The 16,669-nt window shown below is 51.9% G+C and overlaps 1 protein-coding gene across 7 annotated transcripts in view; it reads right to left on the bottom strand.

The window, feature by feature from the left end:
• Positions 1 to 16,669, bottom strand: part of LOC144175087 (uncharacterized) — a 34,365-nt gene that overhangs the window by 14,597 nt on the left and 3,099 nt on the right. For 2 of the 7 annotated variants that reach the window (XM_077704145.1, XM_077704147.1), the window contains exon 3: positions 15,830 to 16,123. The exons of 3 other annotated variants lie outside the window; for them this stretch is intronic. The gene's annotated coding sequence lies outside the window, so the exon portion shown is untranslated. The remainder of the gene's footprint in view (positions 1 to 15,829; positions 16,124 to 16,669) is intronic. 2 more of the 7 variants (XM_077704142.1, XM_077704146.1) reach the window with 1 other exon arrangement.

Raw genomic sequence — 16,669 nt, 5'->3', positions numbered from 1 at the left:
CAAAGCGATTCTAGGTTCACAGGTCCTAGGTCGCACTGCTGAATGAAGCACAACGGTTTTGCCAGTTCCAACAGCTCTGATCAGCGACTTTAACAGATGAGAGTGCAAATGATGGACTAGGATCTGAAATAAATAGTAGTAGCAGCACGCCTCATCCGTCATAGCGGAGGTGGAGAGGGTAGAGCCAGGCGCAGCATCAAGGCGAATGCTTGACTCGGCAGCGGGAAGTGTCGCCGATGCTGACCGCGGCATTTTCGTGGTGCAGAAGTCACTGCAAGCAGGAGGTGGTGAACGGGAAAACCACGATGGATCCAGCTCCTTCGCCTCGGGCACTCACAGTGTCGGAGCAGGCAGATAACGTGGAATTCTTGCTGCCAGGCCAGCGCAGATGACCACCTTCGTAGCCAGCGCTTGCGAACTCGACGGCGGTGTCCAGGTTTCAGTAGGTCGTACGGGATGGTAGCAGCTCGTTGGAGGACAGGCTCTCATCGTGATTGGGAATGAGTGACAAAATGTGCGTACCGTGGGTGTAATGCGGCAACTGCAGTGGAGCTGAAGAGGACGCGCCTGGCACATCATACATGATCGAAATGCGGGTCGTAGCTGTGTCTTCGACACGTGTCTCCGGGTGTTGAAAAAGAACTCCATCTGGCAAAGCCATACCTCGGGGTTCTTGGGGTAGAACGGCAGGAGGGGTGGCAAGGCCGCTGTAATAAGTGGAGTAATGGAATACCCAGGAATCGAGTGACTGGGTGCAGCTAGCTTGGAGTGGGCGAAGGTAGGATAACTTTCAGCGAAGCAGGGTGGTGGTGCAACGTTGCTAAGCTCTCGCATCGGAAATTCGTAAGGGCACGAGGGATGCTGCAAGCTGGTGCTGTGCCACAGCGCCCAGCCCAAATTCGCCACACCAGGCAACGTGCCGACAGCGGGGCTGATTCGCGCCTCAGCCAAACCGCCCGCGGCAGACATGCCCGAACTTGCAGGATCCGGAGAGTCGCCTCTCCTTTTCTCTTCTCAATGGCTGGGCCTTATACTGCCTCGGACGAAGGGCCCACGGCGGACACAGCTATATGCCTGGAGGTGGCGGCTTCAGCTGACACAATCGCTTCGCCTCCATTCGTCGGATTCAAACTTTGACCACCGAGAGCCCTGATTGGAGCAATTCCAACCACTCACGGCTGCAATGGACCCCCGGGGGTATAAAACCAGCCGGGAAGCACAGCAAGAGCTTCGAAGGCACCAAGTGGCAAGGTGCTGTCGCCTTTGTGCAAGCCATGTAACGCTTTTGTTACCCTTGTACATGCTGCATATAAATGTTGCTTCAACTCTTTGTCAGCTCGAGAACTTCATCACTCTGCTCTGTGCCGCGTCGTTAGCGGATGGAGCGGGGCAGCGTCACTACACCGGTGACTGCACTCGGATGGCCAGTCGCAACAGTGGGTGGCTGTGGTGAGACAACCAAGTCCCAACAAAGGATTATGCAGTTCCATCTCCATCGTGCGTTGTGGCGGGCGAGGAATCACTGGTAGGGGGCAATGATGTGTCATTGTGTCGGAAAGGAGTCGTGCTGAGGTGCACCATCACGTAGGCCTGCAGGGTGTTGTAGGGCCGCTCACCGCGTCTTAGGAGCTCACAGCGTAGGTCAGCAGGAAGCAGGGCGGTGGTGATGCTGTAGCGCTCGGTCTGTCAGTCGATGGAGCGTATGATGAAGTGCACATCCATTTTGAGGAATCAGGCTCAGGGGTAGCGTCGCTCGAAGGATGGGAAGTGGGCAGTGGGTAGGTGAAACTGGTCTCCATGCTGCCGACGTCTGGGTGCCCAATTAATGTAGGCGCCACTGTGTTTGTGCGGGAGGGCGTACATAACTTCACAAATGAGGAGACTCAGTGGCAGCAGGAACCCACAACTCAAGGAGCACCCGCAGATTGTGGCTGGGCAGTGCAGAAAGAAGCCTGGGTGTTCTCTCCTAGCGTGTGGCTTGGCCTGCGTGCCGAAGCCACGCACTGATGCCAATTGGAGGCAGTGGCTAATGATGATGATGGTAGGTGTTTGCGGTTGACGAAGTGGCCGCTACAAAACAATGTTTGCACTGCGCTTTTCTACGGAATGTCTTTTGTCAGCTCTTTTTCCTTATTCAAAGGGCCAAATTATGGTACGGCTTACATTGTAGATGATAATACACCCCCGTCACCTTTGACGGAGAGTTTGTATGGAGCATATCACGTTAACTGCCACCCATCACGCAGCAATCTTCACTAGCTTAATCTCGGGCAAAATAATAAAACGACGGTGCCACAAAAACAGTGGCCAGCACACATCTGACGGGCAATGAGTGATGGTCCAGACTTTTCCCTGCGCTGGCCTCATGGTGCACAGACGGATGCTCAAGAACAAAATTGATTCGTCACAATGCTTGCGCCTGTTGCTTGAACAAGAGCAGCACAATAAACAACAACCAGATGAAACACGAGGCTTGGAGTGCGACCAGTGGAATGAACTTCCATCTGTCCCTGCATGCCCAAAGCATAAGGCAACTAGTTTCTACACAAGGAAAGAACAGGAGGTAAGCTATGTCCCAGTGTGACATGTCATACAGGAGACAATAGTAGCCAGATAGCACTGCTTGGCCAAGCATTTGGCCAAATATCCCCTTTTCCAACTACCTGATTTTCATCATAGATAACCTTCCTACCGGTGCAGCTTGCACCATGGTTAGTGAGACATTTTCCTCTGAAAGGCCAAGAGTCCCACCTCTGAGGCCGAACGACATCTACCTCCACACCTGGTCAGGTCAGCAAAGCGAAGTCGCCGAAACAGCAACAGTAACAGTCTGTCACAGGAACTCAACTAGCCAACTACCACTTCTCGTTGGCCGGGACAGACACCGGACAAAGCTTGCTCAGACGCAGTTAGTTTGACAAGCTGGGCATCAAGCTTTGCAACGTTCACGAGACAACAAAGGTGGCCGGCCACGCACAGCTGGTACGGAAGCAGGAAGATATTTTGTGAGGACACTACGCAACACACAGGCCCACCAGTAAACCTGGAATTAAAGCATATGGTAAGCCCACAGTGTTTCAAGACACGACCCCTTCGCCTTACACGCATCATTGGAGGCACCGACTTCTGGGAAGAGGGACAGGTTTTCATCAAAACATTCTAATGCGGATTGCTGCAGTACAGTGAATGTGTCACAGCCAGGCTGGACTCCGAAGGGTGAGCAAGTTACAAAAAATCCCAGACCACCTCACTAACGGGAAACCTGGGGAGGGGTGAAGCATGCAGTGTGTAAGTGCATTCTTGGTACCTGGGAATTTTTGCCCACGGAGATGAAACCTGGGGAGGGACAAAGTATGCAGTGTATAAGTGTATTCTTGGTGCCTTGGCGTTTTTGCCCACGGAGATGATACCGTTGGGGGGTAGAGGTATACAGCTTTGCTGTAAAAGTCTCTTGTCTTTGAAGCACGAAGCATTCTAGCCCGAGGTGTTGGAAAACGGGTGTCTTGGTGTTTTAAGTGTCGTGGCTACATGCTGCTACGACGACATGAGACACCGACAGACCGGGCCCTTAAGGGGCTTCGCCCCTGAAAATTGAACCCAAGGAACATCTGGCATCAGGTCTCCGGTGGCTGGCTCTGGCAAACCTTCGACGGTGCAAATCCAGGTGTCAGTTCGGTGTGGCCAACTATTTTTCTGGGCCACAAGACTGACCCAACAGGTATGCAAACATCCGAGGACAACAGACAAGCCATCGTGAAGTATCCAGCACGATGAGTAAGCAGACAAATAGTCTTTTTCTTTGGGCACGCTAGCCTTATACGACCACTTTCTGGAATGCCATGATACAGTGGCATCAACCCTGCCTTAACTTTTGCAGAAGTACAATACTTAAAAATGGGAGCAACAGCATCAAAAGGCTGTGCTTGACGAAAGTTGCCCCGTGACACTACAATAAAAGCAAGCCCGCAATTCATTTCAAGTGATGCTTCACCTAACGATGTAGGTGCCATGCTCACACAGCAGGACGGTCAAGGCAGGAAGGTACCAACTGCATTTGCATCCCAGACATTGCGTGCCGTTGAGTGTAATTACACGCAACTCAAACGTGAAGGATTCACTGTAGTTTTTGCTACCACCCACCTTCACAAGTACATTGTGGGCCGAGATGAGTGTTCTCGGACAATGGAAGCATTTACCTTAGAAACACTTTTGCCCTGGATGAAAAGGTGGTATTAAACTCACAGCGTACTGCTACGACCTACAGTAATGCACTCGTAGTCGCCATCAGAATGTGGATACGCTTAGCAGACAGCAGGAATGCACAGAAGAACCTCCCCAACGTGGAAGCATTCCCACATTTGAATTCTTGCGACCACAGTTGACAGCTGAAATTGCAGTTACACCCACACAAGAAGGCCCAATGCCCACGGAGGTCTTCTAGGTGGCACAGAATGGCACCGTGCCGTGAATGCAGGGAGACAGTTTCCCACAATACTGCAGGTGGGCGCCACTGAACTTGCTATCCATCAAAGGATACATCAGCTGAGGCTCAAGGGTCATCATACCTGCAGCCACACGAGAACAGGATATAACTGGGTAGAACAGAGCCACAAGCAAGGAAAAATTGTTGCCATGAAGGCTTGCTAGTGTGGCCTGGACACCAAGACAGAAACAACTGTCAAGTCATGCAGGCGGTGTGAGATAACTCAGGATGATCTGCAGAAGGCTGCAGTTCCAACTTGGACACAGCCAATGTTGTGGTCCTTATCAACGCTTTCCCCAAGTAGTTGGAAATGTGACCAACGAAGAGCTTCACATCGACAGTGGTCATCAGTGTGCGGCGCTCTCTGCTGGCTATGTTTGGTGTACCATACAAGACCGTACAAGAGAACAGGGCCATATTTGTGTCACCCCAAAATTCAGTACTTCCACTAAAAAATTCTCACTTGAGACATATTGCAACCTCCATATACCCCTTTGCCATGAATGGACAAGCAAAATGATGTCGGCAAACTGAAGAGGGCGCTGGCCAGGGAGCCGTCAGGTTCTCACAGTGTTCGTTTGTTGCGTTTTCTGTATGGCAGAATAAACACTGCACATCAGTTGACAGGAATAACACCACCTAAAGCCAAGCTTGGAACAGAGCTTCCAGGACAGCTGGACGTAACGCATCTGAAGGGCTGGTGACGACAGAAGGTGGGTGGCCTATGAAGGCGTCGTTAACTAATCAAGAAATTCATCGTGCCAGAGAACATCACACACGACAAAGCTATAGGAAGAATAAAACCTACACTAGCAGCTCAACTCGTTTTGTGCCAAAAGAAACTAGAAAACACTCATATACGCCCATGGAATGAAAAAAGGATGCGATACATAAATGGAGAAACATACGTTCATTCAAACAAAACATTGTGTTCTTCACACTTGCCCTTATTCCACTCCGCAAGCGAAAACACAAGCACAGTGAGGGCCTGCATCACAGGACATTCCCTTTGGAGATTTGTACTCGGCAACCGGCAACCATGTGCATCAGCAACCCCCTCTTCAAAAGGTTGCTTTCTTTTGCTGAAAGCGGCTAAGACGGTGTGCTGACACAACTTCCCCTTCCCTGTTTACCATGAGGCCCCAAAGACCTCCCTATCTGTGTGATTATGATTATAATGTTTAACGCGCCGCAGAAGCTAAACCTGGGCTATGAGGCACGCCCTAGTGGAGGGCTCAGGATTAATTTTGACCAAATGGTGGTCCCAATGTCATGACTGTCTTTTTGTGCCATCCTTTACGCATGCACTACTGCTGGGCAAAAGTGTTGTGCATGCAAAAAAATGGCTGATGATTACCATAATCCCTAATGTGAAGTTTGTGTGCAGCGCGAACTGCTGTCCTTTTTCACGGTGCATAGCTGCTCAGAAAGTGATCACGTGATTTGCGAACGCACGGCAGTGTGCGCTACCCTGACGTTACCTCACAGCGCGCTGACGCCGCAAAGCATGCGTTAAAATCATGTTTGAACCACCCGCGCAAATGTCACGTGGTTCGGATGAGCCATGCAACAAGGAGAATGCCTCACGGCCTCCCCTTGTGGGAAGCGCCTTGGCACGATACCTTCTGGGCTAGAGGGTGTTGCTCGGAGCCCCTCGCCTTGAGCTCCCTTCCCTCGCCCTCCTCGCCTGCCGTGCGGCCACCGGGCCGCAAGACTTGGAGACGTTGGCGCCCGAGGGATGGCACTGGTGGACACGGAGAGCGGTGCGGGGTGATGCCGTGCGGAGGCATGCGCGCGGGACTCGGGTTCTGGACTGCAGGGAGTTTTGGTGTGTGTGTGCGTGCTTGTGTATGTCCGGACCGAGCGACAACGAGGTGGACGATGTGAGTAAAGAGTTTGCTTACACACAACCGCAGTGTGCCTCATTCCTAGGCATGCCGTAGAGAGCAGGCTCACATCTGGCGCCCGAATGTGGGGCTGATGTCAAGCCCACCCGTGGACATTTGCTCTTTGCGGCTGCCGGAAAGGGGCCCACTGCGGTTTGGGACGGCATTCCTTTGTTCCGAGAAGGAAGTGCTATTTTGGCAGCAGGATACCCGGGGCTTTGAGCCATATAGATGCATGTTTTGTAAATTAGTTTTGAGGCCGGTATATTAGTTTGCTTATGTTTACGATGGCTGTGGAAGCCTGAAGTTTTTCTTTAGTTTTTTTTTTTTTCTGTTGATTCGGCAACGGTTTAAGTGTTAACATTGCGAGTGTATGTAACGTTTGTAGGGATATTTGTCGCTTGTGTATTTTGACGTGCCCCTACTGCAGTTTTTTTTGTATTTTAATGTGGCTGTAGTTCAGCCCCATTGGTCGTATGTATTGTCTTAACGTTCCTTTTTTTGCTTCCATTGTAGATTTGCGTGTGGGGGTTTGTCGCGTTCTGTATGTAGTTAGCGCGGTTTGCTGTGTAGCAGCGCGTGTACAGTTTGGCGTGGTTGAGCCAGCTTTTTGTTGGCTGGTTCGCTGGGAATGGCTCCTACCACACAGAGAGAGACAGGAGAGAAAGAGGAGCCACAGGGCTCGGGGGGAGTCAGTGGCGGACGCCGTTGCGCAGGAGGCTGCTGATCAGTTGCAGCCCGCAGATCTCGCCTCAATGACGAGGCAGATGACCGTGATGTTCGCGGAGATGACCCGAATGCTCTGTTCGGTGCCAGCGGCCCCCACCACGGGTCCTGTAGTGCCATCCTCGAAGCCGCGTTTGAATATTGAGGTTCCCTCCTATTCCGGCTACGGAGACGTGAAATCCGTTTACAAATACCTGCAGCAACTGGATTCGTACCAGACTGCGGTAGGCGCATCGGATGATGACGTGCTGAGGCAGGTCCTGCCCGTGGCACTAGTTGGAAGCGCTGCGCGTTGGAGGCGCTGCCAACCGGCTTTCGAGTCGATGGCAGCTTTTAAGGATCGCTTCCGCGCTGAATTCCTGCCACCTTTTTAAGAACACCGTATGAGGGACGAGCTTGCCCTTCGCACGCAGCACCCTGAGGAGAGCCTCCTCGAGTATGTGCGTGCGATGCAGGAGCTGTACGAACGGGCTGACCCCGAGGCAGCCGACGCGGTCAAGGTAGCGCGCGTGTGCAGACAATGCCACCCACGTTTCAGACCGTACTTGCGGGGCCAGAGTGTCCGCAACCTTGAGGCCCTCGCACAAGAAGCACACGTAATTCAGGCGGATTTACTCGCCGAGCTTCCCTACAGGTTGCCGCCGAGACCCGAGGAATCGCTTGAACTGGGTTGCGCCTGGTCGGGAGGGGGAGAGGATAACGGCCCCACAAACTCCTCGATCGAAAGCAACGCAAACGACGGAAGAGGGAGGCAGGACGAAACGACCCGTTTGTGCTGGTTTTGTCGCAAGCCTGGCCACTTTTCCCGTCAATGCCCCGAGAAAATGCGCAGTACGCAGGGAAACGCGGATCGCCGGCAGCCGGCAGAAAGCGAGAAGGGGGGCCCACTCGGAGGGGGTGCGGGGGAGCCGCCACACAACCCCGACGCTCGCACCGGCGGGCAGCTGGCCCCCTCCGCATGTAGGGCACACAGGGACCCATCCTCGTTGGCCCCGTTCATGCGAGTGCAACTGGTCGATCGCGAACTTTTTGCACTGGTCGACACAGGCTCGACGAAGTCTCTAATAGGAGACGAAATGTTTGAGGCCTGCTGGAGAAGGAGAATCCGGGTTAGGCCCACCGAGACACCCTTGAGCTTAGCAGCGGGTTCGGCAAATGCAGAGGGAGCTGTGAGACTCACGCTCGTTTTTAAAGGCAGAAAGCGCAGACAGCGTTTTGTTTGCTTGCCTGGTTTGTCTGTTCCAATCATACTGGGGAGAGATTTCCTTTCGAGGGAGGGTGTTGTGCTCGACATGGGGAGGAACGGCTATCAGTACGGGCCGCAACCCCCTTTCTTTCCTTTCGCGAACGCGCCGATGCACGGTTTACAACCGCGCGGGGCACATAAACTCTACTGCACTGCAGAAGGCCAGGGAGAGGCGTCAGGAAAGACGAGCACTGATGTAGAAGCGATCGTCCCATCTTTTTTCAAGATACGATGATCAGCGCCGAATGTTGGCGGAAAGTTTGCTTCCCTTATCAGAAGGGGGTGGCGAAAGTGCGCACGCTGAGTTTAGCGGTTAAATTGGCGGCGCGTGACGCCCCGAGAGGGGGAGGAAAGGGCCGGACAGAGAAGTTGGGGCCGGCCGCAAAGAGAGAGAGAAGCGGCATATCAAAGCGGCGATTTCTCGCCCCCCGAGAACAGAGGCAGAAAGGAATCTGTCTTGGAGGGAGGTAGTGAGTTAGGAAGAGCTCATTGAGGCCCAGAAAGCAGACGGTCTGTGCCAGCGGGTGCTGAAAAGGCTAGCAAGCGGCGTAGCTTGCACAGGTAACACTGAGGGGTTTGACGCGTATCTGAGGGGTTTGACGCGTATCGCGACGATGGCTTATTACTTCGCTACATTCCCCAACTGGACAACGAAGAGGCGGTTTCATCCCCCTTTCGAGTCGCTGTCCCAAAGAGGTTGCGGAAACGGTTCATGCGGTACTTTCATGACTCAGCGCTGGCAGGACATGGCAGCAGCAGTAAGACTTGCGACAAGTTATGCCGTGTCGCGAACTGGCCAGGCATGAGGAGAGATGTGTCGAGCTATTCCCGAACTTGCCCTCTTTGTCAGGTAGCGAAGTTGCGTGCTGGGAAACCTGTGGGTTTCATTAAGCCGGTGGAAAGCAGCTACCCGTGGCAGATTGTAGCGTGTGACATAATGGGACCCCTCCCAAGATCCGTGCAAGGAAACCAGTTCATTCTGGTTATAGCGGACCACTTTTCCAAGTGGGTGGAGTTGTTTCCCCTTAGAGAGCAAGCGTCGGAGCGGATCGTAGAGAAGCTGTTGGAGACATTCACTCGTTTCGGCTTACCCTCCGACCTGATCATTGACAATGCTTCGTATTTCACAAGCAAAGTCTTTTCAGACTGTTGTCGAGCGTTGCACATTCGGCACAGGAAAACAAGTCCCTATCATGCTCTAAACAACATCACTGAAAGGGTGAACTGGAACCTGAAGTGCATGCTGGTTGCGACAAGCAAGGTGCATAAGGACTGGGACGCGCATTTGCCTGAGCTGGCTTTCGCGACTAGGACTACCATAAATAGGGGAACGGGTTTGACACCAGGTTACCTAAACTTCGGTAAAGAGATCGCTCTCCCAATGGAAAATGCACTGCTATATGCGGCGGCGGGTAACGCCCCTTCTCTGTCGCAGTACACAGCTAGGCTCCGGGAACACCTTTGGGCAGCGCAACGCACAGCTCGGGAGAACCTCGACGTGGCGCGCATGGAGCAAGCCGAGCAGTACAACAAAGGCCGTTGTCACTTTGTGTACAACATCGGTGACCTAGTGCTCAGGAGAATGCACCCACTTAGCAATGCTGCGCGCGGATTCACCACAGCACTTGCACACAAATGGCAAGGGCCATACCAAATAATGGCGCAGACAACTCTGCTCACGTATGAGTAGCAGTCGCTTGAAAGCGACGAGCTGGTGGGTCCTGTGCATGTTAGCGATCTCCCTATCACATTCGCACAGCCGAGGATGAACAGGCGATAGTGGAACCAGAAGGTGGGAGTCCCGCTTCTAATGACAGAACGGCCGGCGATAGGGTTCGCACCCATCACTACGACCTGAGGGTGCGGTAGTGTCTACTCCCCACGGGTACGGGTTTAACGTGGTTCCGCCACGGAGCAACCTGCAGCTCTGCGCAGTCATCGCTTCCGAGTTTCATCGAGCCACCGGCCTGGTGGTGCGAGGCGTGGTTTCGTGCCTGGGCGTTGCGAGTTCGGCCAAGGCCTGCCGAGCAGCGGGCCTTTCTGGTTCGATTCGGGAGCTGTTGCCACGGTCCGGCAGTCCTGTTGCCCTTTGGAGATGCGAGGCGGCTGCGGTTCGCCTCCTTGTCGACGGCGGAGTCCTGTTCATGGGTTGGAGGCCTGTTCAGCTCCTCGCAGAGCTGTAACCCTGGCGTGGAGGCGCCGGTGGGCGCAGAGCCTACAGCTCGCTCTCGGGCTTCGAGCCTCTACGAGCGCGCGTCAACCGGGTTTACCCCGGGCTCATCACGGAGTCTCCGGTTCCGGCGCCGAGCAGCGGAGATCCGGGACCGGGGCGATATCGAGAGAAACCTGGCTGTCCCGGGGAATCCTGCACCGGGCCGCCGAGAAGGTGCTCCTGCAGACGCCTACGTGGTGGCAATCGCAACAGAGCAGCATGCTGCCACACTTTGGCGGGTGCCGTCCAACCCACAGCCGCACAGGGTGGCCCCGGGTGCCGACCAGCGGTTCCACGTGCACTAGGACCCCGAGGACAATCTTCATTGATGGACCCGTACCCCGTGTTTGAGGGGGGGGAGAGATGTGGGAAGTGCCTTGGCACGATACCTTCTGGGCTAGAGGGCGTTGCTTGGAGCCCCTCGCCTTGAGCTCCCTTCCCTCGCCCTCCTTGCCTGCCGTGCGGCCACCGGGCCGCAAGACTTAGAGACGTCGGCGCCCAAGGGATCGCTGGTGGACACGGAGAGCGGTGGGGGGTGATGCCGTGCGGAGGCACGCGCACGGGACTCGGGTTCTGGACTGCAGGGAGTTTTGGTGTGTGTGTGTGTATGTCCGGACGGGCAACAACGAGGTGGACGATGTGAGTAAAGAGTTTGCTTGTACACAACCGCAGTGTGCCTCATTCCTTGGCATGCCGTAGAGAGCAGGCCCACACCCTTCACACTTTTGCCAAGGGTTGCCGCCGACAGGCATCCCGTGCGGGCTCAGCAAACTGCCCTCCCCCTCACGCTCCCACCCGACTTCCCTCCGCTGTTTTCTTTCTGTCTTCGTTCGCTCAGTTATGACGCCGTCACCAAACCACAGTAGCGGCCATCACAGTGCTGCCACTAAAAAGAAACGTGCCAGGCTCTTTGCGAAATGTTGCACCAGAGTGGTGCACGAGATCCCACTGTCTAGCAGGATGGCCTACATTGGTCAGGCTGCATAAACAACTAAAATCAGGATTATGAATTGTCACCAGGCAATAGAAAAACTGTATGGCCTGCTATTGTGACACATGGCTGAGAGAGGTTTACAATTCAGGGTAGAAGCCACGATGCAAATGCACGCAAGTTATATTGCATCCCCCTGGGAGAGATTTCTTACTTTTTTTATGGCGGTAGCCATGAGATTAGAAGCGTATTGCACCGAGAAATGTAGCAGTGGTTATGTTATACGCCTCGAGCTTCGCGATCGCTGCGCCGCCTGCCGCCGCTTCTCCGCGGCGTTGACGGGATTTGCGCTGCGTGGCTGATAGGGCCGCGTGCAGTGTTTAGGTTCTGTTTCCCTTCTTTTCACCTTTCCGCGCCCTGTAAAAAACTTGTTATGGTGACGTCTATAGGCAAAGAGTACGTTTAGGTCACTTATAAAGCAGCCGCGTCTTCGTAGAGTACGCGATCGCCTGCAAGAGCTACCCGGGGACGCGGTTCTGCGTGCTTCGTCGCCGCTCTTCCGGGCGTCGGCGACGGTAGCAGCATATCACCCCTGTCACCTCCAAAACATCAGGCACAAATGAATTTTACTGTCGCCTCGTTTAGACCTGATACTGGCACAATGAGAGGTTGGCTTCATTTTGCAGCATCGACAATGAATGCGGCTTCGTTTCGAATATATACGTCGCAGAAAAATACGGTATGTTTCGGGGATGTGATTACCAAATCCCGGACAATAACTTATGCCTGTTATAAGCATATAAACCATGCGAAAATGTTAAGTATATTCCAAGCCTAGCTATGCGTCGTTAAATATGCGCCCACAAACCAAGGCAAGTTAATGAAACCACGGAAAAATAAATGCTGTGCAAGTGCGGAATTAAGAAACATAATTCTCTAACGGAAATAAAGAAAACAGTGCAGCTTCTGACATGCTAAAGACGTTCGTCGAAACTTAAGCCAGGTAGGGTTCACTAGACGAACTATACGCGAAATGCACTGCTATTTCGCAAGACATCGTTGATCATTGGGGGGGGGGAGGGAGGAGGGGGACGCTGTGTACAAATGCGGAGCGGAATCAGGCAATGAACGTTTTAGTAATCACACACACACACACACACACACACAAATATCGCGTTTACTTTCCTTTTCTTTTTCTACTTCAACGAACAGCTGATCATACGGCGGCCGCATTTTTGGAAGTATACAGGGTAGGCTGTTCAACAAGCGATGAAAGGTGTCGTTGGAAGAGAGTGGTTGTGATAAGGCCCTCTGATTTCAGTTTCTGCTTTATTCTGCTGGCTCCCTGTGCCATGTGACGATATTTCGAAGAAGCATTAGTCGCGGACGCGGATGATATTCTAAGCCCGTCTCCGCGCTGCTCGCAGAGGAGCAGATGAATGTTTGCGGGCGCTCACCTTACGACAAGAAGACTTTGTCATGTGCTGATCCCCGAGTATAATTACGTATGCATTGTCCGCCGTACTTTTGTTGAATATTCCCGAAATTAACACAGACTGGCTCGTAAATGGTGGTGATCAATATCAAAGTTATAATATTGGCAAACGTAACTGGCGTGCTGTCAGGTATAAGAGCCCCGCTGATTATGTAAGCGCACAAAACCAATTTAAATCGTAGTGTATAGCCGTAGAATGAACATCTGAGGAACCGGTGGTTACGGAGACACTGCTAGTAAATTCAGGTCAGTGTAACTACAATCGGCTCCATCACACGCCGGTTCCGCGACGCTGGCCTGTGACACACACCTGGCGCTTATACAGATCGAATATACAACACTAAGATCGCGTCAGAAATATTTACACTCTCGAAAACACACCTCATTTGCGAACAGAAAGACTGCTCCACATAAACATGGATTTCAAACGCCCGCACACGGTAAATCTCAGTCGTGGACGTGACGCAAAAGCAGCGGCGGCACTGGGGAGCGGGACGCCGACTCCCGCGCCTGCTTTCGAAACGGGCCGCTAGGGGGATTTCAGTGGCGCCCCTACAGGCCGCGCTCGAGGCGTATACATCAGTGGCCCCCTTTTTGTCACAGTTCAAATTTTTGTCAAGGTTGATGTAGGGCAAACGTCGTCATTAAGCTAGTAGTATATATTCAGCACATATATCGCATGCTCAGCTTGTTCATATTTATTCAGTGCGGCTCTGAAGTAAAATCAGGTCACATCCGTCTCCATTGGTGTGTACTGTCTGTCAGGTGGAAGCTTGCTGTGTACAACTCAAAGCATTCAGTTTGTAAGAATTAAAATAATATAGCTGCTCTCAAATTACTCAATTTGCCCCTTTAAGCCCATAAAACTTTGGTCCTTAAAAGGCTTGAGAAGGAAGACGCAGTAAGCTCCCTAAACAATATATGATCACTAGTTACATGCTAATGCATGATCAGTGGTTGAAGTTAGACAAGTGGTAGCTCAGGGAAGACATGTATTAATGGTGACGAGGCAGCGATGACACCACTTTACTTTGCTAGCAATGCTTTCTCCGTTCCTCCAGCTTAACAGCAGCACCCCTCAGCTTTTCTTGAAGATGCTACCCATACGCTTGGCAAACCTTTTTATGCAACATGCGAGGTCATCGTACAGCTGGCATTTGAAGTGCTTGGTCTTGCATATGTGCATATTTCCTTTGATGTTGCTCAACCATGGCCTTACTTTGCTTGATTTGAGCTTGCTACTTTTACTGGACAGAAAAGGCTGATTGGCCGTTCCAAGTACAGGCTACACCTGAAAGCTCAGCCATCTGTTGGCTTCCTTGACGATGCTTCACGGAGTACTTATCAATAGCTGCATCCCCATTCGCAGTAATGGCGCACAATGTTTTAACGGCACCGATCAGGAGTGGATATCAACGTGGATATCCTCATTCTCACAAGCTTCAGTGGCAGTGCCCTCACATAGATCAATTCACTAGCCTCGCAGGTCATTAATTTTAGATTCAATCTTGGTTGTTGCAAGAAGAATCAGACTCGTGTAACTTTGTCCTTTAAAGGTTGTATACCAATTCCCTATCTGCGACTAACCTCTAAATATCTTAGCCATTCGCACATACGAATTTTTTTTTTACGAAGGAATGAGAGAGTACTCCTAATTTAATAGATGGCGAAGAACTTTTTCCAGGAAATTAACGCGGCAGACTACGTACTTGATGCTTTTCCTGATGGTGTACTGTCAAATTGAAAGCAAAAAGAAATAATCGGTATGGTACCACTTGGTTTCCAGTTTCTCCATGTCCTGCCCTCAGATGGGAAACGTGCAGTCGTAGGGATGGGCTCTTGCTGCGGAAGTCTTGTGGCGCGTGGAAATCTCCATGTCCGACATCACACGTGCGGTTTGGTTGCCTCTTGGTGTTTGGATGATTGTCATGGTAAACGTCTCCTCAGCTCTTCCAGGAAAATAAAATCAGTAGGAGCTGTGTCTGAGCTTAACAGCCTTTAAGTCGGAGCGCTGCCTGGCATGGAGCTCTAAATCTTGTGTCGGTGACGCCCCAGTCAAGAGAGCCTTACAAAAAAAAAAAAAAAAAAGAAAGAAAAACAGCAGCATCAACTGCTCTCTTGCATTCACTAGTCATCCTTTTCTGGTCTAACCTCACCAGAAAATGTTCCAGAAGGAATCTTGCAGGACTGCTTGTCCACGGCTCACAACGAAGGAGCAGTCACTTCACGTTTTCCACTTTGCCCGCGGAGCTCCTGGTAATGGTCGGTGGCAATGCTTCGTCTGCATTGTTTTATGTTGAGATGCCCATCTTAACAGCTCTTGCAGTGTTGCATCGTCCTCCCGTCATCAGTTGATTAAATAGTAATTTAAGTATCCATCTTTTAGTTTCTTTAGGCTAGCAGTTACGCAGCAATAATCGCACGCCGATGTAGTTTCGTCTCTTGGTATCATAGCCTCCTAAAATTTAAGTTTTAGAAGATTCTCTGTACAGGTGTGTTGCCATCAGTGAAGGTGTTTTCGACAATTCATGAGCACAAATACGCCCTTGGCTTCTCGAGGATTACAGCTAATTCGGCAAAAGACCCGGCACCAATTGCACATTGCTTTTTCTTAGGGTGTGGCAGCTGGTGGTTCCACAATCACTCTGCGCGAAAAAGCAGTGGGTGTACACGTCTCCTCCCTCAACCTCTATATCTTCCTTGATCAGGTCTATAATGATGGAGTCCAATTCGATTAGCACCTTCTCCCTTTGTAGAGGATGTGGGAAAGCTTTCAGTTAGGAATGTATGGAGGTGGCGAGGTTACAGTTTGATCTCTCTCGGAAAAACACTCTTGAATTCTGCTCTTACCTCGTTCCACAATGTGCACAGCGCGTCCAGCTTATCAGCGTGGCTGTCAGGAGTGGTACGGTCAGCGCCAAGCACAGAGAACTGGGCACGGAGTCGCACGTTTGCGTCGTGGTGTGGGTTGCAGTCAGTTGGCGAGGCCGAGGTGGCACCGGTGACGGCAGCAACGCATGGTGTCACTAATGTCAGGGTGGGCAGGCAATCCTGGAGGTAGTCAGTAAAGACGACGGTGATGGTGTCAGGAACATCGGATCAGTCTGTCGTCGAGTTGTGGCCAGCTAGGTCAGGGCAAGGCCGCTGTAAACAGTAGCGGGTTCCACAAGCCTGCAGCCACCGTCATAGTTGCTGGTCTCCTGTTCAGTTCCATGGTCAACCTTCACTGGTTTCGGCACCAGAAAATATTGCACACGGAGATGCAACAGACTCGCGTTCACAACTGCATGCTACGAGGATACCATCTTCAATGAAATGGCCCATATATTTACGTGCAACGATGATTGCTGTACTGGCTGCTTCTCTACTTTCCCCCATATTTATGACACTCTACTAAGGCTCTCATCCTTCTGGATCCACTCCTGAGAAAATAGTTACAACCAAGCGATTACCAGTTGACGAGTGAAGTATTTAACTGTTGCATGTTTTTATACGTGTCTGTGTTGCTGTCTTTGACAGCAGTTGCAAGTCTGCATAGGCATTGTGTGTATGTTGCTCCTTGACTCTAGCACTTTTCTAGGAGATGTTTCGAACAGCAGTAAACATTACATAAAGCGAAAGGGTTGGTTGCTCAAATCCTCAAGCATGAATGTCCCAAGGCCTGGCCGCAAAAAAGCACTAGCTGCGTCA

Source organism: Haemaphysalis longicornis, unplaced genomic scaffold (genome assembly GCF_048455015.1).
Source record: "Haemaphysalis longicornis isolate Haplotype H1 unplaced genomic scaffold, Haemaphysalis longicornis Haplotype H1 scaffold_3, whole genome shotgun sequence".
Classification (NCBI taxonomy): Eukaryota; Metazoa; Arthropoda; class Arachnida; order Ixodida; family Ixodidae; genus Haemaphysalis; species Haemaphysalis longicornis.
The sequence above is the reverse complement of the archived record's forward strand: the minus strand, read 5'-3'. Positions and strand labels throughout refer to the sequence as shown.